Source organism: Nycticebus coucang, chromosome 13, assembly GCF_027406575.1.
Source record: "Nycticebus coucang isolate mNycCou1 chromosome 13, mNycCou1.pri, whole genome shotgun sequence".
NCBI lineage: Eukaryota > Metazoa > Chordata > Mammalia > Primates > Lorisidae > Nycticebus > Nycticebus coucang.
The window spans coordinates 32,721,768-32,748,508 of NC_069792.1; the positions used below are offsets into that span (position 1 = coordinate 32,721,768).

Below are 26,741 nucleotides of genomic sequence, written 5' to 3' on the forward strand. Positions count from 1 at the left end.
AGGTGGGGAAGGAGGCATCAACCTTCCAAGACTGACCTATTTGCTGGGTGGCTCCTCCTGACTCCACGCAGCACTGGAGCAAGCCATATCAGAGTAGTCACCAAACCCCTGTGATCCAGTTGCCAGAGACCTTTTAAACTCTCCCACCTGAGACAGGTGCTGACTGAGACGATTGATTTGGACCTTTTGAACTGAGCCAATCGCCTGAGGACTATTCAGGTGGTGCCCTGGGTGTGTGGTTATAGGAAGGTTTCCTTTTGTAATTGTTGCCTGTGGGGGGCGGGGTGACTTAACTGCTGCTATTTCTCCACAGCTGAGACTTCAACCCAGAGTAACTGTATCACTAGGGTCAACCAGAAAGCAGCTGAAAACAAGAAAGAACCACTTAGCCCCCACCACACCAAACAGGGCCCCAGTTTGTCAGGCCATAGCACTTTACGGGTCCTCGACAAAGCTCCAGGGGAAAAATCAAACGGTGTAAAACAATCATGGGGCGGAATTGGCGGAAAAACTCTGGTAACATGAATAACCAGAATAGATCAACACCCCGAGGAAAGATATGGCAGATGTAACTGAAGATCCCATTCATAAACAACTTGCCGAGATGTCAGAAATCGAATTCAGAGTTTAGGTTGCAAACAAGAGTAATAAAGTGGAGGAAAATTTGGAATTGGAAATTCGAGCAGCAATTCAAAACTCGGAATTAGAAATTCAAGGAGAAATTCAAAATTGTCTCAAGAATTTAACAAATTTAAAGACAAAACAACCAAAGATTTCGACCCACAGAAGCAAGAATTTGCAGTTTGCCAAGATCTGAAAAGTGCAGTAGAATCCCTCAGTAACAGAGTGGAGCAAGCAGTAGAAACGATTGCTGACATTGAAGACAAAGCCTTTGAACACTCCCAAACTCTCAAAGAGGAAGAGAAATGGAAAGTAAAAACAGATCATTCTCTCAGAGAGATCTTGGATAATTCGAAGAAGGCTAATATCCCCCTCATTGTAATTCCTGAAACTGATGAAGTGGCCTTCCTAGGCACAGAGGCCCTTCTCCATGAAATTATGAAAGAGAATTATCCAGACTTGCCAAGAGATTCAGAAATTCAGATAGCAGACAGTTTCAGAACCCCAGCATGACTCAATCCCAAGGAAACATCCCCAAGGCATATCATAATTAACTTCACTAAAGTTAACATGAAGGAGAAAATTCTCAAAGCAGTCAGACATAAGAAATCCATTACCTACAAAGGGAAGACTATTAGAATGACTGGAGATCTCTCTGCTGAAACTTTTCAAGCCAGAAGAGGGTGGTCATCGACTTTTAATCTCCTAAAGCAAAATAACTTTCAACCCCGGGTCCTGTATCCAGCTAAACAGAGTTTCATTTATGATGGAGAAATTAAATACTTTAATGACATTCATATGTTGAAGAAATTTGCCATAACCAAACCAGCTCTTCAGGGTATTATCAGACCTATCCTCCATAATGACCAGCCCGATCCTCTACCACAAGAGTAAACTCCCTCAGAAAATTTGATCAAACTCCAACTTCCACGGTGGCAAAAGGATTAAAAATGTCCACTGGACTTTCAAAAAACTCAATACTCAAAATTTTACCAGACTTATCAATATTCTCCATTAATGTGAATGGCTTAAACTGTCCTCTAAAGAGGCACAGGTTAGCTGACTGGATACAAAACTCAGGCGAGATATTTGCTGCACACAAGAGTCACATCCTACCTTAAAAGACAAATATAGACTCAGGGTGAAAGGATGGTCATCCATATTTCACGCAAATGGTAATCAGAAAAAAGAAGGTGTTGCAATATTATTTGCAGATACAATAGGCTTTAAACCAACAAAAGTAAGGAAGGATAAGAGTGGTCACTTCATATTTGTTAAGGGTAATATGATGAGATTTCAATCATTAATATCCATGCACCCAACCACAATGCACCTCAATTTATAAGAGAGACTCTAACAGACATGAGCAACTGGATTTCTCTAGCGCCATAATAGTTTGAGATTTCAACACTCCTTTGGCAGTGTTGGATTGATCCTCCAATAAGAAGCTCAGCAAAGAAATTTTAGATTTAAATCTAACCATCCAACATTTGGATTTAGCAGACATCTACAGAACATTACTTCCCAACAAAATTGAATACACATACTTCTCATCAGCCCATGGAACATACTCCAAAATCCATCACATCTTGGGTCACAAGTCTAACCTCAGTAAATTTAAAGCAATAGAAATTATTCCTTACATCTTCTCGGACCACCATGGAATAACATTTGAGCTCAGTAACAGCAGGAATCTGCGTACTCATACAAAAACATGGAAGTTAAATAACCTTATGCTGAATGATAGCTGGGTCAAGATGAGATTAAGAAGGAAATTGCCAAACTTTTGGAACAAAATGACAATGAAGACACGAATTATCAGAAACTCTGGGATACCGCAAAGGCAGTCCTAAAACGGAAATTTATAGCACCGCAAGCCTTCCTCAAGAAACAGAAAGGGAGAAAGTTAACAACTTAAAGGGACATTCAAGCAACTGGAAAAGGAAGAACATTCCAACCCCAAACCCAGTAGAAGAAAAGAAATAACCAAAATTAGAACAGAATGAAATGAAATTGAAAACAGAAGAATTAGACAACAGATCAATAAATCAAAAAGTTGGTTTTTTGAAAAGGTCAATAAAATAGATAAACCTTTGTTCGACCTAATCGGGAAAAAAAGAGTAAAATCTCTAACCTCATCAATCAGAAATGACAAAGAAAATATAACAACAGACTCCTCAGAAACTCAAAAAATCCTTACTGAATATTACAAGAAACTTTATTCTCAGAAATATGAAAATCCGAAGGAAATTTACAGTACTTGGAAGCATATCACCTTCCAAGACTTAGCCAGAATCAAGTGGAAATGTTGAAGAGGCCCATATCAAGTTCGGAAATAGCATCAACTATACAAAACCTCCCTAAAAAGAAAAGCCCGGGACCAGATGGTTTCACGTCAGAATTCTACCAAACCTTTAAAGAGGAATTAGTACTTATATTACTCAACCTGTTCCAAAGGTAGAAAAAGAAGGAAGACTACCCAACACGTTCTATGAAGCAAACATCAACCAGATCCCCAAACCAAGAAAAGACCCAAAAAGAAAAGAAAATTATAGACCAATATCACTAATGAATATAGATGCAAAAATATTCAACAAGATCCTAACAAACAGAATCCAGCAACACATCAAACAAATTATACATCATGACCAAGTCGGTTTTATCCCAGGGTCTCAAGGCTGGTTCAATATACGTAAATCTATAAATGTAATTCAGCACATAAACAAATTAAAAAACAAAGACCATATGATTCTCTCAATCGATGCAGAAAAGGCTTTTGATAATATCCAGCATCCCTTCATGATCAGAACACTTAAGAAAATCGGTATAGAAGGGACATTTCTTAAACTGATAGAGACCATCTACAGCAAACCCACAGCCAATATCGTATTGAATGGAGTTAAATTGGAATCATTTCCACTCAGATCAGGAACCAGACAAGGCTGCCCATTGTCTCCATTGCTTTTTAACATTGTAGTGGAAGTTTTAGGCACCGCAAGTAGGGTCAGAATAGATCAAACTTTCGCTCTTCACAGACGATATGATTGTATATCTGGACAACACCAGAGTTCTACTACAAAACTCTTAGAAGTGATCAAGGAATACAGCAGCGTCTCAGGTTATAAAATCAACATTCATAAATCGGTAGCCGTTATACATACCAAGAATAGTCAAGTTGAATAAACAGTTTAGCACTCTATTTCCTTCACAGTAGTGCCAAAAAAGATGAAATATTTGGGAGTTTATCTAACAAAGGATGTGAAAGATCTCTATAAAGAGAACTATGAAACTCTAAAAAAAGAAATAGCTGAAAATGTTAACAAATGGAAAAACACACCATGCTCATGGCTGGGAAGAATCAACATGGTTAAAATGTCCATACTACCCAAAGCAATATATAATTTCAATGCAATCCCTATTAAAGCTCCACTGTTATACTTTAAAGATCTTGAAAAAACAATACTTCGTTTTATATGGAATCAGAAAAAACCTCGAATAGCCAAAACATTACTCAGAAAGAAAAACAAAGCAGGAGGAATCACGCTACCAGACCTCAGACCATACTACAAATCGATAGTGATCAAAACAGCATGGTACTGGCACAAAAGCAGAGAAGTAGATGTCTGGAACAGAATAGAGAACCAAGAGATGAATCCAGCTACTTTCCGTTATTTGATCTGTGACAAGCCAATTAAAAACATTCAGTGGGGAAAAGATTCCCTATTTAACAAATGGTGCTGGATGAACTGGCTGGCAACCTGCAGAAGACTGAAACTGGACCCACACCTTTCACCATTAACTAAGATAGACTCTCACTGGATTAAAGATTGAAACTTAAACGTGAAACTATAAAAATACTAGAAGAGAGTGCAGGGAAAACCCTTGAAGAAATCGGCCTGGGCGACTATTTTATGAGGAGGACACCCCCGGGCAATGGAAGCAGCTTCAAAAATACACTAGTGGGACCTGATCAAACTAGAAAGCTTCTGCACAGCCAAGAACACAGTAAGTAAAGCAAGAAGATAGCCCTGAGAATGGGAGAAGATATTTGCAGATTATGTCTGACAAAGGTTTAATAACAAGAATCCACAGAGAACTCAAACATATAAGCAAGAAAAGAACAAGTGATCCCATCACAGGCTGGGCAAGGGACTTGAAGAGAAACTTCTCTGAAGAAGACAGGTGCACAGCCTACAGACATATAAAAAAATGCTCATCATCCTTAATCATCAGAGAAATGCAAATCAAAACTACCTTGAGATATCATCTAACTCTGGTAAGATTAACCTATATCACAAAATCCCAAGACCAGAGATGTTGGCATGGATGTGGAGAAAAGGGAACACTTCTACACTGCTGGTGAGAATGCAAATTAATACATTGCTTTTGGAAAGCTGTTTGGAGAACACTTAGAGATCTAAAAATAGATCTGCCATTCAATCCTGTAATTCCTCTACTAGGCATATACTCAGAAGACCAAAAATCACATCATAACAAAGATATTTCTAACAGCATGCTTATTGTAGCCCAATTCCTAATTGCTAAGTCATGGAAAAAGCCCAAGTGCCCATCGATCCACAAATGGATTAGTAAATTGTGGTATATGTACACCATGGAATATTATGTAGCCTTAAAGAAAGATGGAGACTTTGCCTCTTTCATGTTTACATGGATGGAGCTGGAACATATTCTTCTTAGTAAAGTATATCAGGAATGGAAGAAAAAGTATCCAGTGTACTCAGCCCTACTATGAAACTAATTTATGGCTTTCATATGAAAGCTATAACCCAGTTATAACCTGAGAATATTGGGAAGGGCGACAGGGAGGGGAGGGGAGGAGGGAGATCAGGTGGAGGGAGGGTGATTGGTGGGATGATACTTACGGTGCATCTTACAAGGGTAAATGTGAAACTTACTAAATGTAGAATATAAAGGTCTTAACACAATAATTAAGAAATGCCAGGAAGGCTGTGTTAACCAGTGTGATGAAAATATGTCAAATGGTCTATAAAACCAGTGTTGGTGCCCCATGATTACATTAATGTGCACAGCTATGATTTGATAATACATTTTAAAAAAAGAATGTCTCAAATGAAACTGGAAGGTTAAAGAGACTAGGATCCTGGGGTGTAGCCTTAAAATAGTTTTTATCCCGTTGAGTACTAACCATTTCAGTCAGCACCAGTTGCTTAAAGGGCAGTGAATCTCCAAAAGAACAGGAGTATTCATGTATTTCAGATCTTTACATTGGCAGAAAAGTACATATGACTTTACTAATTGCCATATCCCTTAAGCATCATTGTTTATAATACAGATAAACAATAATTTAAAAAGTAAACCCAAGATTTTGATATTTGGGAGTGCTTTAACTAAACCAAGAGTGCATTTGTTAAGGTCTTCAGTTTCAGGTTCAATTCTGGTTGTGAGTTTGCTTAATTTTTCTAAGCTCAATGAAACTACAGCACATAGTTTTAAATATACTTTATTAGGGAAAGTACAGCTGAGGATTGTGCTAATCTACACAATGCCAAAACCATTGAAAAGTGAAATGTGAAATCAGTCAATTGGATTTTTTGGCATCGAGGTAACATGCAACCTAAATGATATTCTATTTTCATTTTAATTTCTGATTTTTAAAACTATATCTACAATTAGCCGGGCATTGTGGCGGGCGCCTGTAGTCCCAGCTGGTCGGGAGGCTGAGGCAAGAGAATCGCGTAAGCCCAAGAGTTAGAGGTTGCTGTGAGCCGTGTGACGCCACGGCACTCTACACGAGGGCGGTACAGTGAGACTCTATCTCTACAAAAAAAAAAAAAAAAAACTATATCTACATTAATTTGATTAAAATCATTACGAGGCTTTTGAAAATCAAGGACATGGGGTTCTTAAAAAGGAAAGTTTTATTATTTTATTAAATCCATGAAAAATGAGGCAAAAATCCACATATGCATTTTTAGGTTTGCTTTTTTTTTTTCTTTTTTCTTTTTTTTCTTTTTTATTGTGTTGGATTCATTGAGGGTACAATAAGCCAGGTTACACTGATTGCAATTGTTAGGTAAAGTCCCTCTTGCAATCATGTCTTGCCCCCATAAACTGTGACACACACCAAGGCCCCACCCCCCTCCCTCTAGGTTTGCTTTGTTAATTGCTTACATCCTAGCAAAGATTAAAGGAACAGATGCTTTCATCTGTCTCCAGGCATGGTTGAATGATGCAGAGCAAGTCTCAAAACAGTAGGACCCCGGTAGCACATATAAGAACCACCAGGCAAGCATTCCATACGATTTTGATTTTACTTTTAAAATTGTCACATCATTGTCAAATTACATTTGAGATTTGAACATGAGATTTGTATGCTTAAGAAAATAGAACAGGGGATTAAAAGGTTGAAAAGCACTGGTACATATTATTGCTAAAAATGAAGCACTTAAAATGGATGATTTCTGCCACCATACACTATTCATTACATGTTTTATAGTCTGTCCTACACTATTCACAACATGTATTAATCTTACATAACAATGCCAGGTCCTGGCTCAGCAGCTAGGGTGCCAGCCACATACACCAGAGCTGGCGGGTTCGAATCCAGCCCGGACCTGCCAAACAACAATGACAATTGCAATAAAAAATAGCCGGGCATTGTGGTGGGCACCTGTAGTCCCAGCTACTTGGGAGGCTGAGGCAAGAGAATTGCTGAAGCCCAAGAGTTTGAGGTTGCTGTGAGTTGTAATGCCATAGCACTCTACTGAGGGTGACATAGAGACACTCTGTCTCCAAAAACAAACAAACAAACAAAAACAAAAAACAATGCCAGGTCCTGATATTATCTTACTGTCTAGAGGCTGTAATGTCCAAGATCAAGGTGGCAGCAGGGTTGAGTTCCTAACGAGATGGCCTTCTTCTTGCTGTGTTCTCACACAGCCTCTCCTCTTACTGGTGCATGCCCACTAAGGACGGGAGAGAGAGAGAGAGAGAGAGAGAGAGAGAGCTCTTCCTCTTCTTGAAAGGCCACTAGTTCATCATGACCTAATCTAGCCTTCATTACCTCCCAACGGCCCCATCTCCATATCCCATCACCTTGGAGGTTAGGGGAGTGGGGACGCAAACAGTCCTAACACTACAGCAGTGGGGTCTTTGGTATAATGCAGGATTTTAATCTGATATAAAAATGCCAGGTCCTGGCCTATCAGATGAACCTCCAGACAGCTTCTAAATATCTCAGTTTAGTGGACTTTGGAAGATCCCAGGGACAGAGAGCATTGACAGTGATACACCTAAAATGTAAAGAATGTACATGTGTTATTTTTAAAAATTGAAATGGATCTGCAAAAAGTAGTGCAGTATCAGTCTCGTTACTGTATCAAACGTAATGCATAAGGTTATTTATTGGAAGACTATACAGGAGCAGACCATTTTAAATTGCAAGCAACATAAATGTTATCTTTTATCTGTGTTTAAAGTATAGATTGCTAGCCAGAATAATCTGAATTTAGGACACTTAAATGACCTGAACCACATAGACATGAAGTCACTTAGCATATCTGGAGATGTAAAACTGGAACTTCTTTTGGTTGCCACAAAACAGAAATTTATGGCTTTTACATTTGGAATCCCAGTCTAGATGAAAATAACTGTGCAATGAGAGGTTGTATTCCAGCTAAGATCTGACTCTACCTTATGCTCCATTGCTTCTGTAAGAAAAGTAATAGTCCATTCTGATATAATTGGTCTAGGTACAACTTGGCCATCAGTATTTGTTTAAAGGTCTCCGGGTGATTTTAATATGCAAGTTGGATGGAAAACCCAGAGCTATCATGTTCTGGGTTGGGAACAAGAACACATTAATAAATTATACCTCTATTTTGAGTGCTGGAGATTATCTGCCAAGCATTTAAAAACATTTTCTGGTGCTCTGCAACCAGCAGCCTGTTTGTGCATGTTCACTGATGAAGATGGGTAGCCTGATGGTGGGAGCATTCGTTCTCTGGAGAGTATGGGACCACACTGCACACCTTTTTGGGAGTTGCACTTTTTTAGTCTTATCTTTGTATTAAAATAATGTATCTCTCTGATTAGTATTCCAAGGACCTTAGAACCTGTTTATATGACTCCCTCTCCTCCAAAATGGGTTCTACTCTAAAAGTACTACTCATATGTTTATTCATCACTATGCCTGCCTGGCAATAAATTATATTGTTTGAGAGGGAGGTTGTCCATCATAAAGATGAATTGAGAAAATTCCTTTCAGCAATTCAAGTATGATAATTACCACAAGGTTAAAGCTGTGTGATATCAATACATGCGGACATTTAATCTGGATGTTCTATCTATATAACACCAAATATTCTAATATTTACAACTTCCAGATGTTCTCCAGATGGAGAAAATGTTTAGATGGTTGAATTTTTGCTTTTCATCATGGCATTTTTTTTTTTTTAAGAGAGTTTTACTCTGTGACGCAGTTTGGACCGCAGAGTGCGGTGGCACCTTCATAGCTCACTCAAACCTTCTACCTGAGCCTTCTAAGTAGCTGAAACTCTAGGCATGTGCCACCATGCCTACCTTTTTTTTTGACAGTCTCACTCTGTGAGTTGCCCTGGCTAGAGTGCCATGATGTCTATACATCACGGAAACCTCAAACTTTTGGGCTTAAGTGATCCTCCTGCCTCAGCTTCCCAAGTAGCTGAGACTATAGGCATCCACCATGATGCCCAGCTAGTTTTTCTGTTTTTAGTAGAGATGGGGTCTCACTCATTTCAGGCTACTTTTGAACTCCTGAGCTCAAGCAGTTCACCTGTCTAAGCCTCCCACAGTACTAGAATTATAGGCATGAGCCATCACTCCCAGTCCCTAGCTAATTTTTAAATTTTTTGTAGAGACAAAGTCACTATGTTTCCCAGGCTGGTATCCAACTCCTGGCCTTGAGCAATTCTCCTGCTGCGACCTCCGAAAGTGCTAGGATTATAGGTGTGAGCCATCACACCATGCCATCATGGTTCTTTGACAAGTATAGGCTCATTAATACTTAGCACATAGGGGCAGGGTGCCTGTGGCTCAGTGAGTAGGGCACCAGCCCCATATACTGAAGGTGGTTTGTTCAAACCCAGCCCCTGCCAAACTGCAACAAAAAAATAGCCAGGCGTTGTGGCGGGCGCCTGTAGTCCCAGCTACTCAGGAGGCTGAGGCAAGAGAATCGCCTAAGCTCAGGAGATGGAAGTTGCTGTGAGCTGTGATGCCATGGCACTCTACCGAGGGTGAGAAAGTGAGTCTCTGCCTCTACCAAAAAAAAAAAAAAAAAGCAGAAAAAAAGCACATAGAACTTTTTAAAATATATTTAAAGCTAAGCCATTTATCTTAAATCTAGTTTTAAGCTAATTTTATTATAGCTTTAGTTTGAAATTAAAACATTATGAGTAGATACATTTTTCTACACTTCAGCTATATTCATTCCATGATTTCTTGCAATTCTTGTCCACATGTACCCATATTATTTCTATAGTTATAATCAAAGTCTGGAAATAGTTTTGCTTTTTACCGTTAGCATTAATAAAACATTTTTTCTTTCTTTTTTTTTTTTTTTTGCAGTTTTTGGCAGGGACCTTGGTTTGAACCCATCACCTCTGGCATATGGGGCCAGCGCCCTACTCCTTTGAGCCACAGGCGCCACCATAAAACATTTTTTCATGTCCCTTATACTTCATATTATAACTATTATTAGCTATGTAATATTGTATTTGTATGGGGCTGTTTAGACTCTTTCACATTATAAACTATGCTATATATGTATCATAGTTGCTAAACTTTGAATTCTTCTTTAAATACTTTTGATGTTCTTTTTATTTTTCTCGCATTATAACAAAATAAATATTCTTTTTCAGAAATGGCCCATGAGATCAAGATTATACATCGGTGCTACTGGTCAGTTTCTGAAGCATTCTGTCTCTGGAGAAAAAGAAAATCATGACTCACAGGCTTAGGCTCTCTGTAATGGGAGCTGGTAAAAGTGGTGGCTGTTGTTTTAAATACTATGAAACAATTCTATATTTATTATTTCAGACCTAACAAAAGTCAGTTCTGGGAAAGTTTACATATGAATGCATACTTAGATGTTCAGATTTATCTAATGTGAATGTGGAATGAAATCATCAGTCTTATATAAAACACAGAGCTTATCTATTCAGTGTGAGTTCCTATTAAACAGCAAATAATTGTTTATATATCCAAAGAATGCACAAGTTCTCTGTAATGTATCCATTACAAACTGAATAGATGATACCTATTGATACAGTCTGCCTGGTTGAAAAAAATAAATTTGGGTTTGTAATAGACCAGTACTCCATTTTTGTGAAAACCAGATTGTGCTCATAGTCGGTCTAAAGCCATTTCAGTTGGAAAGTGCAAGATTATTTATTCAATTTAGTTAAGTTTGTGTGAAAAGACCATTGTAGTAATACAAAAATGCAGTAACTTCTATTCAGTATTTTTCCCTTTTAGAAAACTTAGAGTATGAGAAATCGTTTGTTCCTTAGGAAAGGGATTGGCCACCTGCTTAGAGGGGTATTCAGTATCTTATTATGCAAATTGTGGAAGGCACTAGGAATCCTGACAACCCAGTGGGAACAGAAGACCAGGTGTCACTGAGCGGCAGCACTCATCACCCTCCCTGATCAGTCCATATCCATCCCAGCCTCCTTCAGATTCTGCATTAGATGAGCAGGTTTAGTGCAGCCGCTCTGGAGAGAGTAGGGTGTTCGGGGCTAGCAGGGGTCTCAAGTCAACCCCTGTGACCCTTCTTACTGTCAGTGCTGCCATCAGGCTCCTCCCCTTGTCAGTTCACAATCTATTCCCAAGCTATTCACAATCTACCTGCTTTGCCACTATGAAATGGGAGAAATCCATTCTGATTTGGAGTTCTGGGAAGGATCTGTACCATGAGAGGGTCTGAGAACACAGAGTGACTGTGCTGAGATGAATTCAGGCTGGAGCAGACACTTAATAATTCCTGATAGGAATCTCACCATAGCCTCCCCTGTCACACTGCACACTGACAGGTGCCCACGGAGCAGCAGGGCTGGCTAACTGCACCAGAGGCTTCAGTTTTCGGCAGAGGTGTTCATCAGGAACACACCAAACCCTAAAACAATGGGGTTCGATAGAGACATCTAACAAAAATGAACATCAGACGTGTCTTTGCTGATTTAGATTCCCTTTTACCGACCTTTCTTGCTTTTGTCCTCAGTCTTTACTATTCTCCTTTCCAACTGTGTTTTGTTTTTACCTCAGTTTTCTTCTAGCCTCTGCTAGAAGAAGTGAAGGGAAAAGATCATTAGGGCTGTGTGCTGTCACTCATGCTTGTAATCCTGGCACTTTGGGAGGCCCAGGTGGGAGGATCACTTGAGGCCAGGAGTTTGACACCAGCCTGGCAACATAATAAGGTACCATTTCTAAAAAAAAAAAAAGAAAAATTAGACAGACATAGTAGTGTGCGCCTGCAATCCCACCTACTTGGGAGGCTGAGGGGGTAGGTCAGGAGGATTGCTTGAGCCCAGGAGTTTCAAGCTACAGTGAGCTACGATTATACCACTGGCTCCAGTCTGGGTGACAGGAAGACCCCATCTTTAAAAAGAAAAAATCATTTGAAGGTAAGAACAATTATTCACTTTTTTTTCAGGTGAACATGACCATGTGTCGGCTCATATCTGATAGATTATAAATTAGATTATTTGAATGTGAATATACTTTTTAAAATGAAACTTTGTACATATTAATATGTGGCAAAGATATTTGCATTTTTAAATATCTGTAAATGTATTTATCTACTCATATAATATTGAAAGGAATAAAAATTAAAACGAGATTTGGATTCAGCCATTTACTGTTGGCTGAATTCCACACCATAAGAAGTTATTGACATAGGCCAGATGCAGTGTCTCACGCTTGTAATCCCAGCACTCTGGAAGCCCACGGTGGGTGGATTGCCCTGAGCTTACAGGTTCAAGACCAGCCTGAGCAAAAGCAAGAAAATCATCTCTAAAAAAAATAGCCTGGCGTTGTGGCAGGTGCCTATAGTCCCAGCTACTTGGGAGGCTAAGAGAATCCCTTGAGCCCAAGAGTTGGAGATTGCTGTGAGCTATGATGCCATAGCGCCCTACTGAGGGTGACAAAGTGAGACTCTGTCTAAAAACAAAAAAAAAAAAGTTATTGGCATAAACACCAAAAATAATCTTTATCTTAAATGAAATTAAAACTTGTTTAAATTTACCTCAAACTGAGTTGCATACACTAAATTTGATAGCAAGAATTTGAGAGGAATGGGCTCATCACCCGTAACACAGTGGTTACGGCCCCAGCCACTTACAGCGAGGGTGGCAGTCTCAACCCCAACCCGGGACTGCTTAACAACAGTGACAACGGCAACAAAAAATAGCCAGGCATTGTGGCAAGTGCCTGTAGTCCCAGGTACTTGGGAGGCTGAGGCAAAAGTCCAAGAGTCTGAGTTTGCTGTGAGCTGTGACATCACGGCACTCTACCAAGGGTGACATTGTAAGATTCTGTCTCAAAAAAAAAAAATAAATAAAAGAATTTGAGAGAAAAAACTTTCTTATTAATAATGCTTATATATTAGTTTGGCTACAGTTTTTAAAGCATTTAATTAGGGAAAAAACTATGACTTTTGTTCAATACTTAGGCTTTTCTAAATCATCTTTGCCTTTCCTGTTAGTAGTACCATTTTGCCTTTAATGGTATTACTTGTTATTTCTTTTTGTCCAATAACAATTGCAATGTCAAAGAAGTATATTTCTGTCACAGATTTTCATAACATTTTATTACATTGCTAACTATGACAGCTTTTGATAGGTTGGAATCTCAGAGGAGAAAGGTTTAAAAAGGAGCATGCTGTTTTAGTTAATGGTGTATGGTCAGGATAAGGGATATTATAAAAATAAAATAAAACACTAATTTGAAAATTACTTGGATATTTAACGAACACTAAGTAAAGATATGAAAATCTTTTTAGAAGGTAGATACCTACTTGGTGTTAGCTTCTTTACCATGCCGACATTAATGGAGAATTATCAGGACTGGGAGGGGAGGTATATTTGGATCACAGATCTCATAATCTGCAGGGAAATCCTCATTTATGTTTCTTTCAATTCACTCAGATCTCCTAGAGATAAGATACTCAGTTTTAACAGACTTACAGAATTTTTATTGTTTCTTTTTCTGATTACAAAAATCTGTGTAGTGTAGTTTATATGTCAAGCTATATTAAAAAGTATATGTACACTTGTTTTAAAAAATAAACTTAACAGGGTGGTACCCATGGCTCAGGAGGTAGGGCACCGGCCACATACACCGAGGCTGGCGGGTTCCAACCTGACCCATGCCAGCTAAACAACAAGGACGACTGCAACAACAACAACAACAACAACAAAATAGCCAGGTGTTGTGGCGGGCGCCTGCAATCCTAGCTACTTGGGAGGCTGAGGCAAGAGAATTGTTTAAGCCCAAGAGTCTAAGGTTGCTGTGAGCTGTGACGGAATCTGATAAACGTTGCAGTCTACCGAGGGCAACATAGTGAGACTCTGTCTGAAAAAAAAAAGAAGAAGAAGTAGAATGGATTGGAAAGTGAAAGTCCTGCGGTGAAGGTGAGCATTTAGACTGGATCAAGGCAGGCTATCTCTTTCACGCATTAATTGGTAATAAAAAAGAGCGGTTTTATTTTGAGAAGGCTTTTTTGACCAAACTAGTCCAATCTACAGTTACAGATGACCTAAATAGTTGCTTTCATATGTATTCATGGAGAACTTATTTAAATTTAGAAGAGCCTGTGCAAAAAGAAGATAAATTCTGATTGACTTTTCAGAAATTCACAGTAACTATTTTCGTTGAAATTGGTTCTTGGGTTAAATTATTCAATAATTTCTATTTCTCTCAAAGGGCCTCATTTTACATTCACAAAATAATCAATTAAAGAGAAAGTATTCAGGCTCTAGTTTAAGTTCTTTTTCAGGTGATGAGCGGGGAGGAAATCTGTGTTTTCCAGCACATTACTTAACCTTTTTACTTTATGCCTCGGTATATCATAGTGTCATTCTGAGGAAATAATCCAATATAACAAAACATCTCTGCAGTGGCTAACATGATTCACTCAGAAATCGACATAATATTTGGCATCGTGACATAAGACAAGTAACTTGTTGGCTGTATCTACAATTGTATTGCTTCTCAGCTGGCAAGGAGAAGAAATTACAAATCAAAAAAATTGTTCCTGATTCCAATTTACATATTAGATATTTTGAGAGATGGCTTACTCTAAATGTTCTTTTCTAACTATGTGTGGATTATTGCAAATTATATCAAATATGTATTTTGTTTAAAAAGCTATGAACTTTTTGTGGTATAGGATTGGGTTGGTCATTGTGGAGGATAGGTCTAAAAAAAAAAAAGGCTATGAACTTTGACTCTTCTAACACTGGCAGATTCTGTCTTGGTGACAAATTCATGTTTGTTTGTTTTTTAATTATTGCTGGAATGTGACTGATACCTATGGTTTCACAGATAATTTAAGATGCAATAAATAAACTATTGATGTCTTTCTCCAGTGTACACACTTTTGATATTTTAGTTGCTTTGTTGTTGTCATTTTAAAAGTATCCAAAAACCAAGATTGCAAAATTTTAAAAGGGATACTAGGGAAATATTGTAAAATTGTTTATCTCGGAGACAATATGTACTTTTGTTAAGTCATGTTTGCTGTTGGTCTTATATGTGACTATTGTACTGAAAAATAAATGTCCTTTAAGTCCTGTAGATTATGACTATGAGCACCACACAGATGGCACTGCAAAATAGTTGGGAATAAAGGACATTAAATATTCTTGCCTCACTACATAAACCTGGGAAGGGTTTCCTTTCCTATGTTTACATAAGTCTTAGTTTCAACTCAGAAGAGAAACTGGCTTAGTGAAATATACCTCAGTCACTCAAATGCTTTCATTATAAATTATAGCATTTAGTTGTCAGAACCTTTTAAATTATAAACTGGAGAATAATCTTAGCTATTAGACTTAAAGATTATGTCAGTAGTCATTTCCCGTGCACAAGAATGTTCCCTGAAGGGACACATGCGTTCTTGCCCTCCCAGGACCAAGAAGTTTGTCCTGGGGATGAATTTGGATCACTCGTCTCCACTTATTTGGCCTTTGGTAACTGGGGGCCATTTCAAACAATGTGAAGTTGAAATAAAAATTAATTTTGACCATTTTTATCTTTAAATTCAGAAATCACTCAATATAAAAATTTACTTTTTATTTCAGATTAATATGAGGATACAGATGTGATTAGGTTACATGGTTTGCATTTGTTAGGAAAAGTCTGAGTTGTATTTGAGTTCTTCATCTAGCAAGTGTGTGCTGTAATAAGGCATCTTAATTGTGTAGATGTTTATGTCGGGGGGACAAAATATATTTGTATGATATCCTATTATTAAAAAAGCAGACCTTACTGTTGTGCAATTGGTTAGCAGATGGTACTGATATAATAAAAAAGCAGACCCGTGCAAGAGTGTTCCTATTCTGTGTACAGCGCATCTGTACTCTGACTTCTGTAAGCCCCTGAAATGTGGACAACCATCAAGTAAAAAAGGTGGTATGTGATGGCAGAGGCAGGTGAGTCTAGAGAGAAAGAAAAGTGGCAAGTGCAAAGCTCTCTGCAGATCCTTTCAGCAAGAAGAGGCCAGTTCTACCAGTGTCCAGTGAGACTATCTCTTTGATTATATTATAGGGAGACAAAGGAGAGACTGCCTTGAAGAGGAGACCTGACTTCAGGACCAGACTAGACCAGACCAGAACAAGAAAAAAGGCTGCTAATGCTGGGCCACACTGAGAGGTCCAGTGAGCAGCCGCACTTGGCATCATGAAGATGGGGCCCAGGTGGTCCTTTTTCCCTCCAGCCAGAAAACCAACGCCAGAGAATGGACAATGTCTAGGGTGATGGTGGTAATAGAAATGGCTTAACCCAGGAGAAAAGTTCTTGTTGTCTGAAGCAATGACTGCCGGTCTCTCCCCTTCCTCTACCCTGTGTAGGCACCAGGCAGACTTGGAGTCACTCAAGGGTTCCATGCTTTGCTAACATGTAAGAGAGTGCACCGTCTCTTCCCTTGTTGAAAGGAAGCAGAGCTTCCTATAGGAATGGACAGTATCCTTCAGAGGTGGCAGGTAAGAGCTTGTTACTCAAGATGGAGATTTAATCAAACTGATAGTAGGAAAAAGAGATGTAGAAGAAGAAATAGATTCTAGAAAGAAACCTAGATCGTGCTGCTTTTTTGTTTTTGTTTTTGGAGACAGTCTCACTCCATTGCCTGGGCTGCAGTATAGTGGCAGGATCTGAGCTCACTGGAACCTTGAATTCCTAGGCTCAGAGGGTCTGGGAAACCTGACGAGGACTGCCCAGCTGGTCAGTGGCATAGCCTAGATTCAGACCCTTGCAGTCTGGCTCTGAGAACCTGGCTGCTGCCCTAGGCTGCCTGCTCTGTTAGCCGCCTGAATGCCCTTTAGTCTGTGCCCTGAGTTTGGTTAGAAAACAACATCCTTTGCTGCAGGTCTCTCACTGTGGTAGGAACTTGGCATAGGGTTTGTTCTCAATAACTGTCCCTTTCCTTTCGCCTTCTTCCCCTCAGCTCACAATGTTGACATGAAATAACAGCTGAGAGCTGGGTGCAGTGGCTCACGCCTGTAATCCTAGCACTCTAGGAGGCCAAGGCAGATGGATTGCTTGAGCTCAGGAGTTAAAGACCAGCCTGAGCAAGAGTGAGAGAGTGACCCCATCTCTACTAAAAAAAAAAAAAAAAAAAAAAAAAACTATCCTGGTGTTGTGGAAGGCACCTGCAGTCCCAACTACTGGGCAGGCTGAAGCAAGAGGATCACATGAACCCAAGAGTTTGAGGTTGCTTTGAACTACAACATCAGAGCACTCTATACAGGGCAACAGAGTGAGATGCTGTCTCAAAAAAAAAAAAAAGAGAAAAAGAAAGAAAGACAGAGCATCTGAGAAAGCGATTGTCGGCAGCTCAGTGCACATCAGGTGTGTCTTCTCTGGCTGGCTAACTCTAGTAGACGAAGATGGCAAAGTGAAGTGCGATACAAAAACCACAAGATGCCATAAAGGAAAAGATAGGTAATTTTGACTGCATAAAAAATAAATGCACAAAATGGAGAAGCCATAAACAAGGTCAAAAGACCAAAAACAAACCAGGGGGGAAAGTCACAACACATACGAAATCAGAACAGTAGTTCCCTTTCTATAAAATTGATTCTTAGAATTTAAAAAGAAGAAAAAGACCAGCAACTCAAGAAAATTCCACAAAAGGTATGAAGAAGCAGGCTTGGCGCCCATAGCTTAGTGGTTAGGGCGCCGACCTCATACACTGGGACTGGCAGGTTTAAACTCAGCCCGGGCCTACTAAACAACAATGACAACTATAAGAACAACAAAAATAGCCAGGTGTTGTGGTGGGCTCCTTTAGTCCCAACTACTTGGGAGGCTGAGGCAAGAGAATCGCCCAAGCCTAGAGTTTGAGGTTGCTGTGAGCTGTGACAGGACTGCACTCTCCTGAGGGCGACATAGTGAGAAAAAAAAAAGGTACGAAGAAGCAGTTCATTAAAAAAAATCAAACAGCCAATATCTTTAAGGAAAGATATACAAACTCACTTAAAATTAAGAAGCATAAATTCAGAAAGCAATGAAATAATACATATGCCACCTATGATACTCACAAAAAACATCCACATTGGTTGGTGAAGGTGGAGAAACAAGGACTTTTGTGCAGTTAAAGTGAAGTTCTTCTGAATACAATTTGGCAAAATCTCTCACTATTTTAAGTGTACATACTCCAGCTTAGCAATTCCATGTTAAACAATTTGCCTACCAGTATACTTACATTCTCCAAAGTATGTAAGAATAGTTATCACAAGTATTCATCATCTTTCACCCTATAATGTGGAGACTTAGCAGTTTTCCCAACCTTTAGTATTGGCTGCACCCAAGTAACCTATCAAAAATACAAACCTAAATATGTACCATAGTTGCTTCAGTCCCGTCGGTGGTACCCCATGATTTAAGGATGAAGTCTAACCCCGTAACTTGACTTACGAACCACCTTCCTGTGTCACTGCCCTTATTGTCCACCACTTCCTACTTTATATTTTAGGCTGTAAACACACACACGTGCACACACAGCTATTTCATGCTTCAGTGCCTTTGTTCATCAATCATCAGTTGATCCACAAATGTTTTTTTTAATACTATGAAAGTCACTCACTGTTCATTGATTACTAGAATCAGTTAGGAATTGCATTCAGTTGCTAAGACCCAACTATAGTGGCTTAAATAAATTAGGACCTTATTCTCTCACGTAAAAGAAATTGTCTGCTTCTACATAAGGGTTGGATAAAAGAAAAAAACAGAAAAGAAGTCCATAAGTAGGCCATGTCCAGGACCGGTAAGGTGGCTTCATGGAAAAGTCAGGGTCCAAGCCTTCTACTTATTCCTCATTGGCTCATTGGCCGAGATTGGGTTCAAGGTCACCCCCACATGTAAGGAAGGTATATCAGTCTGGATATGGTTGTGGCACATGCTTTAGCTAATTTTAAAAGAAAGGGGCTTATTATAGGTTATTAATAACTTAAAGATTCATGAAATGAAACTAAGGCTGGATTTATAGTCAAAATTTCTGAAGGCACTCCATGGAACTGCCAAGGCAGCTGATATTTCTGCCTCATGGTTTATTTTTTTATGTAGTCAAAATTACCTATCTTCTCCTTTATGGTATCTTGAGCTACCAAGAAGTATCAGCTGCCTTGGCAGCCCAGTTCCATGAAATGACAAATGGGAAGCTGCCCCTACAGTAACTGACTGCAGAAGCATGCTGCCTTTGCTACATATGTGTAATGGTTAATTTTTGTCAACTTGACTGGGCATAGCGATGCCCACAGCTAACTAAACATTATTTCTAGATGCTACGAATGTTTCAATTTATATCTTGAAATCCTAACCCCCAATGTGATGATATTAGGAGCTAGGCCCTTTAGGAGGTAATTGGTCATGAGGGTAGGGTCCTTGTGAATAGGATTCATGCTCTTATAAACAGATATAAGAAGGGGTGGCACCTGTGGCTCAAGGAGTAGGGCACCAGTCCCATATGCCAGAGGTGGTGGGTTCAAACCCAGCCCCGGTGAAAAAACTACACACACACACACAAAAAAAAACAGATATAAGAGATCTTATTTATAAAAAGACACCAGAGAGCTTGTTTTCCTACTACCCACCCCCCACCACACACACACATGCATCATGAGAGGATACAAGAAGAAAAATTGCAAACCAGGAAGCAGGCCCTCACCAAGCACCAGATCTGCCTGCACCTTCAGATGGTCAATCCCGGCCTCCAGAATAGTGAGAAACACATTTCCATGGTTAAAGGCCCCCAGTGTGTAGTTTTGTTTTTTGTTTTTTTTTTTATAGCAGCCCAAACCAATGAGGACACAGGGTGCGACGGTGCAGATGTTTCCAGAAGGGATTTGAACTGACAGGCTGAGTGAAGTACATGATCCTCCCCTGGGTGAGGGGGCATCTGTTGGGGGCCTGAATAGAACAAAAGGAAGGTGGAATTTGCTCTCTGCTTGAGAGAGCTTGAACTGAGACATTACTGTTCTCAACACTCCTGGTTCTCAGACCTTCAGACCCAGACTGGAATCTCTACCACCAGCCCTTTGGTTTTCAGGCCTCTGTACTATATCACCAACTTTCCTGGGTCTCCAGCTTAGAGATGACTAATGATGGGACTTCTAAGCTTCCGTGTATTGTGTTAGTTTATATAAACATGTACATATAAATTCATATATATTTTTGTAGGCTCTGTTTTGCTGCATAAACTTGGCTAATATGATATTCATCAGCAAAATGCATGTCTCTTCGCCTTTTTTTTTGGAGACAGACTTTGTTGCCCAGGGCTAGAGTTGTCATGGTGTCATCATAGCTCACTGCAACCTCTAACTCCTGGGCTCAAGTGATCCTCCTGCCTCAGCCTCCCAAGTAGTTTGGACTAGGAACCTGCCACAACACCTGGCTAATTGTTCTAGTTTTCTTTTTTTTTTTTTTTAAATAAAGATGGAGTCTTCCTCTTGGTCAGGCTGGTCTAGAATGCCTCAGCTCAAGTGATCCTGCTATCTCAGCCTCCCAGAGTGCTAGGATTACAGGCATGAGCCACTGTACCCAGCCCCTATACAACTTGATTTAGAATTCAGGTCTTGCATGAATGCATTTGATAGGCAGGACCTAATTCATATCCAGAATCCTAACTGCAAAAGGGTCCAGGCAGTATAATACTTAGCTTTTCAGTCTCTGAAGTATCCAATGACCAATAAAAGGAAGCTGGACTAGCTATTGAGTGAGTCTATGCCCAGCATCTACCACAGAAGGCAGGGGAAGCAGATAAATGGGTTGAAAGAAAATGAAATATATGTCGCTTAACGATGGGGATGGTTCTGAGAAATCGGTCCTTAGGTAATTTTGTCATTGCGCAAACATCACAGAGTGTACTTCCACAAACCTAGCTGGTATAACCCACCATGCACCCAGGTTCTTTGGCATAGCCTGTTGATCCTATGCTACCAACCTGTACAGCATGCTGCTGAACTCAGAATGTAGGCAATTTAACACAATGGTAAGTATTTTCATATATAACAAAAATATATCACAGAAAAGGTACAATTAAAAAATAGGGTATTAATCGTCTTATGGTACTAATACGGAATCCCTCATTGACCAAAACATCGTTATAAAGTATGTGACTGTAATGGGCCTGGCCCTAGGACTAAGCCCGTAACATAAACAAAATCAGTGTTCCTTTATCAGGGAAGAAGGCTGAGGATGTCTCCTGGGATGGCAACAAGACTGTCTGCCATAATCCAGTTGTAAGAGGTCAGGGAAGGCAAATAGGAGAAGAACCTTCTAGGTATAGGAAAAAAGCAAAAGAACATGATGCTTTCAGGGAGGAGATGAATACTTGATATGTATTATTTTATTTAATTCTCAAAATCCTAGGAATAAATATAATACTACATTAGTCCATATTCTCACATCAAGGAGAGCCTCGATGGGTGGCACTTGTGGCTCAGTGAGTAGGGCACCGGCCCCATATACCGAGGGTGGCAGGTTCAAGCCGGACCCTGGCCAAACTGCAACAAGGAGAGCCTTGAAAGGCATGTTAAAGCACTTGAATTTAAGGGTTACCAGAAATCGTTCATAGAGATGCAGAGGTGAGGGCCAGTAATCCCAGTGGATTACTAAACATTAGTGGCTCACGCCTGTAATTCCAGCACTTTGGGAGACCGAGGCAGGCAGATTGCTTGAGGCCAGAAGTTGGAGACCAGTCTGGGCAACATAGATCCCATCTCTACAAAAACTATTACATTAGACTAGGCACGATGAAGCATCCCTATAATCCTAGCACTTTGGAAGGCCAAGATAGAAGGATTGCTTGAGGTCAGCCTGAGAGAGAGTAAGATCTCCTCTCTACAAAAATAGAAAAATTAGCTGGGCATAATGATGCATGCCAGTAGTCCCAGCTACTCAGGAAGCTGAGGTAGGAGGCTCACCCAAGCCCAGGAGTTTGAGGTTATAGTGAACTGCGATCATGCCACTGTACCCCAGCACGGGTGACAGAGCAAGACTCTGTCTCTTAAAAAATAAAAAGAAAGAAAAAAATAAAAGAAATGCAGAAGTGCTGGGAGCTACTGGAAGTAGAGAGAAGAGTACAGTCTGCCAAACAACATAAAACTCCCTAAATATAATGAGAAACAAAACAGACTGGGAAAAGTTAGTTGCAAAGCATAGAACTGTTAATTTACAGAAAATTAGCACCCAGGATATATAAAAAATCCCATAAACCAATTTTTAAACATACAGATAACTCTAAAAAAAAAGAAAAATCAGACAAGGTGGCACCCATAGCTCAGTGGGTAGGGCACTGGCCACATACACCTAGGCTGGCAGGTTCAAACCCATCCCCGGCCAGCTAAAACAACAATGGCAACCGCAACAACAACAAAAAAATAGCAGGACATTGTGGCAGGCGCCTGTAGTCCCAACTACTTGGGAGGCTGAGGCAAGAGAATCACTTAACCTCAAAGGTTGGAGGTTGCTGTGAACTGTGATGCCATGGCACTCTACCCAGGGGAACAGCTTGAGACTCTGTCTCAAAAAAAAAAAAAAAAAAAAAAAAAAATCTGACCAAAGCTATGAGGCTGTAGTTTATAGAAGAGAAAACCCAAATGACTAAAAACATATGAAAAAATGCTTGTAGGAAAAAACAAAAATAAGCATATGTAAAATTATCTTTCAATGTCATGGCAAATACACACTAAAATAAGAGTAAATACCGTTTGGTGTCCATCTACCTTCCTGGCCACGAGTCCGGGATGGAATGGTCAGGAGCATGCCAGGTTCTGGAGTTGGAATTGATCAGACTAAAGGCTGCCATTGCTGTTGTCATAGCAGCAAACTGTACATCAAAGGTGTTTAGAAAGATTGCAATGGCCCAAATGGCCTGAAAGGGGAAGAAGCAGGAGGCAGAATAGCATAGATTTCAACACTCCATCATCCTCATATGATACTCGACTTTTGCCAGGTCCTATGCTTTAATGATTTGTCTCATTCTGTTCTCCCAAGATTCTACTATGGAAGAAGAAGGAACCAACTCAGAGAGAGGGTCCCACACTGCCCAACATTACATTCTGTTATAATATGAAAGCCCAGTTACAAAGGGGGAATGATCAGGATTTGGAGATAATTCTGATAATTGTTTGGGGACAGGCTGGGTCTTCAAAGCTAAGCAGGAATCAACAAAAAAAGGAGCAGATATAATACATGAGCCAATGAGAAAGTAAGGCCTATGCACATTGAGAAAATATTTCCTATTTGACAAACTGAGGGATTTATTTGTGACGGCCATTACAAAGTGGAAGATGGTCATTCATTTTGTTTTCTTTTAACGGGACCTTGCTATTTGTATTTGTGTCCTGTGTGGTTAACACAAGAAGATAAGGAGGACATAATCTCACCAGTGGACCAAGGTTTCTAAGTTCCTGGGTGACAGATCATACATACACAAGTATGACACCCCGTGAAAGTTGACTTTTCTTTGTAGTCTCTGACACACATATATGTAAAACACACAAGAACAAATGTGTAAATACACACACACTGAGGATATTCACATGTTTTCTACATAGTTATACCTTCTGGTTAATGATTCCTTCCAGTTAACATACTCCTTGTCAATCATCCTTTTTCCCTTGGAGACTTTTGAGAACAGCATACTTATTGTTCCTTAAAAGTGGAGCTAGTAGGATTTGAGAAAAGAGCTGTTAAGTTCCTATTGTACTGAAAGGTTTAATGGGATGTTAATTTCAGGACATAATTTATGTTAGATTATCACTGGGGTATGAATGGCATCATAATTTTCAATTAGTTCCACCTCTCAATGCTCCACATCATTATTCTTGAATAGTTGTTTTAAAGAATAAGAAAAATGTATTATTTCACATAACAAGAAGTTGCTCCCTAGCTAGTTCATTCTAGTTAATTCTGTGACTATTCAGTATCTTTCAGTTGCTGGTTCCTTCTTTCCATTTTACCATCTCAGGTACAATCTCTCATTTAACAGGACAGTTGCAACAGTAAGGGACAGGCATTCTTTCACAGGTAAGAATGTCTGGATGAGAGTGTCTTAGGAAAGAAGAGTGGCTTGTCTGCAAACAGGTATCTTCATCAAAGAACAAAATTGTCTCTCAAGTCCCCTAGCAGACTTCCCACCATGTCTCAATGGCCACCTCAAGTAATTTTAAAACATCCCTTTACATTCAGAATTTCTAACATTTAAATAGTTATTTTCAAAGTTTATTCTTAATGTCAAAGTTAAATTTTTAAACAGAAAAGGAAAACACTAGTGTCTCCCATTGACAATTAAAGTCACTGTGGTTAACTCCTTATTTTAGATCCTGGCAGATATCATAAGTAATTAAGGCAATTTTCACCAAAATTATCTCGGGAAAGTTGATGTACTTCAAGTGTTTAAGAATCAACTTTCATTCAGATCAGTTCCCTATTTTCTGACAATTTAATATATTTTTCCACAGATTTGGACCTTTAACCTTGACGAGAAGTATAAATACTATGATTATCTCAATGTCAATATTATGTTTAAAAATAATCTTGCCTGAGGTAAAAGAATCTTACATAGAAAAGTCATGCATCTGTGACTAGGATCATTTACATTTTGCTTGCATTAACTCTGTTTTGACATGCTTACTATCCAGCCAGGGAAAGCCCGAGGATGTGGTTTTTACAGACAACTTCCTACCAGTTCCAACCTCATTTTATACTGCAAATATGAGGAGATGAGTTTCTCCAAATGAGATTTACATGTGTAAGTGCAGACCATAGATTCTGACAGCTTAGAAGAAAATAATATCTTACCTGCTCCAGAATCCACTTGTATCTACAAAGTATAAAACTTTCTAAGGTAATCATGATTATATTACTAAAGAATGGTTATTTTTCTTTTTTTTTTTTCATTTTGAGACACAGTGTCACTCTGTTGCCCTGGGTAGAGTGCCGTGGCATCACCGCTCACAGAAACCTCAAACTCTTGGGCTCAAAAGATCTTCTTTCCTCAGCCTCCCAAGTAGCTGGGACTATAAGCGTCTGCCACAAAGCCAGGCTATTTTTAGAAATAGGGTCTCACACTTGCTCAGTCTGGTCTCAAACTCAACTCAAGCAATCCACCCACCTTGGCCCCCCAGAGTGCTAGGATTACGGCGTGAGCCATGGCACCCGGCCTAGAATTTTTAAAAAACTACTATTAATAAAATTCTATGCTGGGTGGCGCCTGTGGCTCAGTCGGTAAGGCGCCGGCCCCATATACCGAGGGTGGCGGGTTCAAACCCAGCCCCTGCTGAACTGCAACCAAAAAATAGCCGGGCGTTGTGGCGGGCGCCTGTAGTCTCAGCTACTCGGGAGGCTTAGGCAAGAGAATCGCTTAAGCCCAGGAGTTGGAGGTTGCTGGGAGCTGTGTGCTGCCACGGCAGTCTACCAAGGGCTACATAGACTGTGCCTCAAAAAAAAAAAAAAAAGAAAAATGCTTCTAGCAAAGTTACACTCAGCTGTTCAACCCAAACCCAAAGGCCAGACCTCCCCTCCGGAGCTAGTCTCTGCCCGCACTGCGCATGGACGGGCGGGACTGAGTCCCGGAAGGGGCGGGTGTAGCCCCGGAGGTCCAACAGCTACTCGCGGACAGCGCGCCTCGTTTTCCGCGCGGCAGCCGAGAGAGGACGGTTCGGAAATAACTGCTAGCTATGCGGGTGGGCGGGAAGAACTGCTACCTATGCGGATGGGAAAGCGGCTGAGCCTTCCAGTCGGTAGCTGGGCTCTTGGAGGTAAGAGCCATTGCGGTCTTTCTTCCTCCTCTCCTACGGGCCGGGCTCTCGCTTCGTGGGTACCGAGCGCCGCGCCGCCTTGCTCCGGCCCAGCCGCAGCCGGCGCCTCAGGTTTGGCCCAGGAGGTGACGCTCCCCTCGCGGTCAGGGGCCACGAGCCCTCCGGCCACCTGAGCCGGCGTTTGTGAGCAACCACCTGGAAGTCTTAGCGCAGCCTACTCCGTCAGCGCTGATTTTGACTGTGAGCCCAGAAGTTAGTATAAAGGGCCTTGCATGACTCGGGAACCAAAGGTGCCTGGAAGGAACGGCCAGATAACTTCCTGTTCTGCTTTGCCGGGTCCCTTTTGTACCCCTGCAAATCTGAGCATGCGGCATTGGCTTGTTCAGGTTTCCTTTAAATGGGCGGCTTATTTATCATTTATAAGGGAGCAGTTTATACGCGGGGGAGGTGATTATCTCCTAGGTAATAAGACGACCCATCCCTAACATTACTTTGTGGTTTTGAAATTTTCTTTTCTTTTTTTTTTTTTGTAGAGACAGAGTCTCACTGTACCGCCCTCGGGTAGAGTGCCCTGGCGTCACACGGCTCATAGCAACCTCTAACTCTTGGGCTTACGCGATT

The 26,741-nt window shown here is 40.2% G+C and overlaps 1 protein-coding gene across 1 annotated transcript in view; it reads left to right on the forward strand.

The window, feature by feature from the left end:
* Positions 1-26,741, forward strand: part of LOC128563566 (uncharacterized) — an 856,840-nt gene that overhangs the window by 82,446 nt on the left and 747,653 nt on the right. The window lies entirely within an intron of this gene.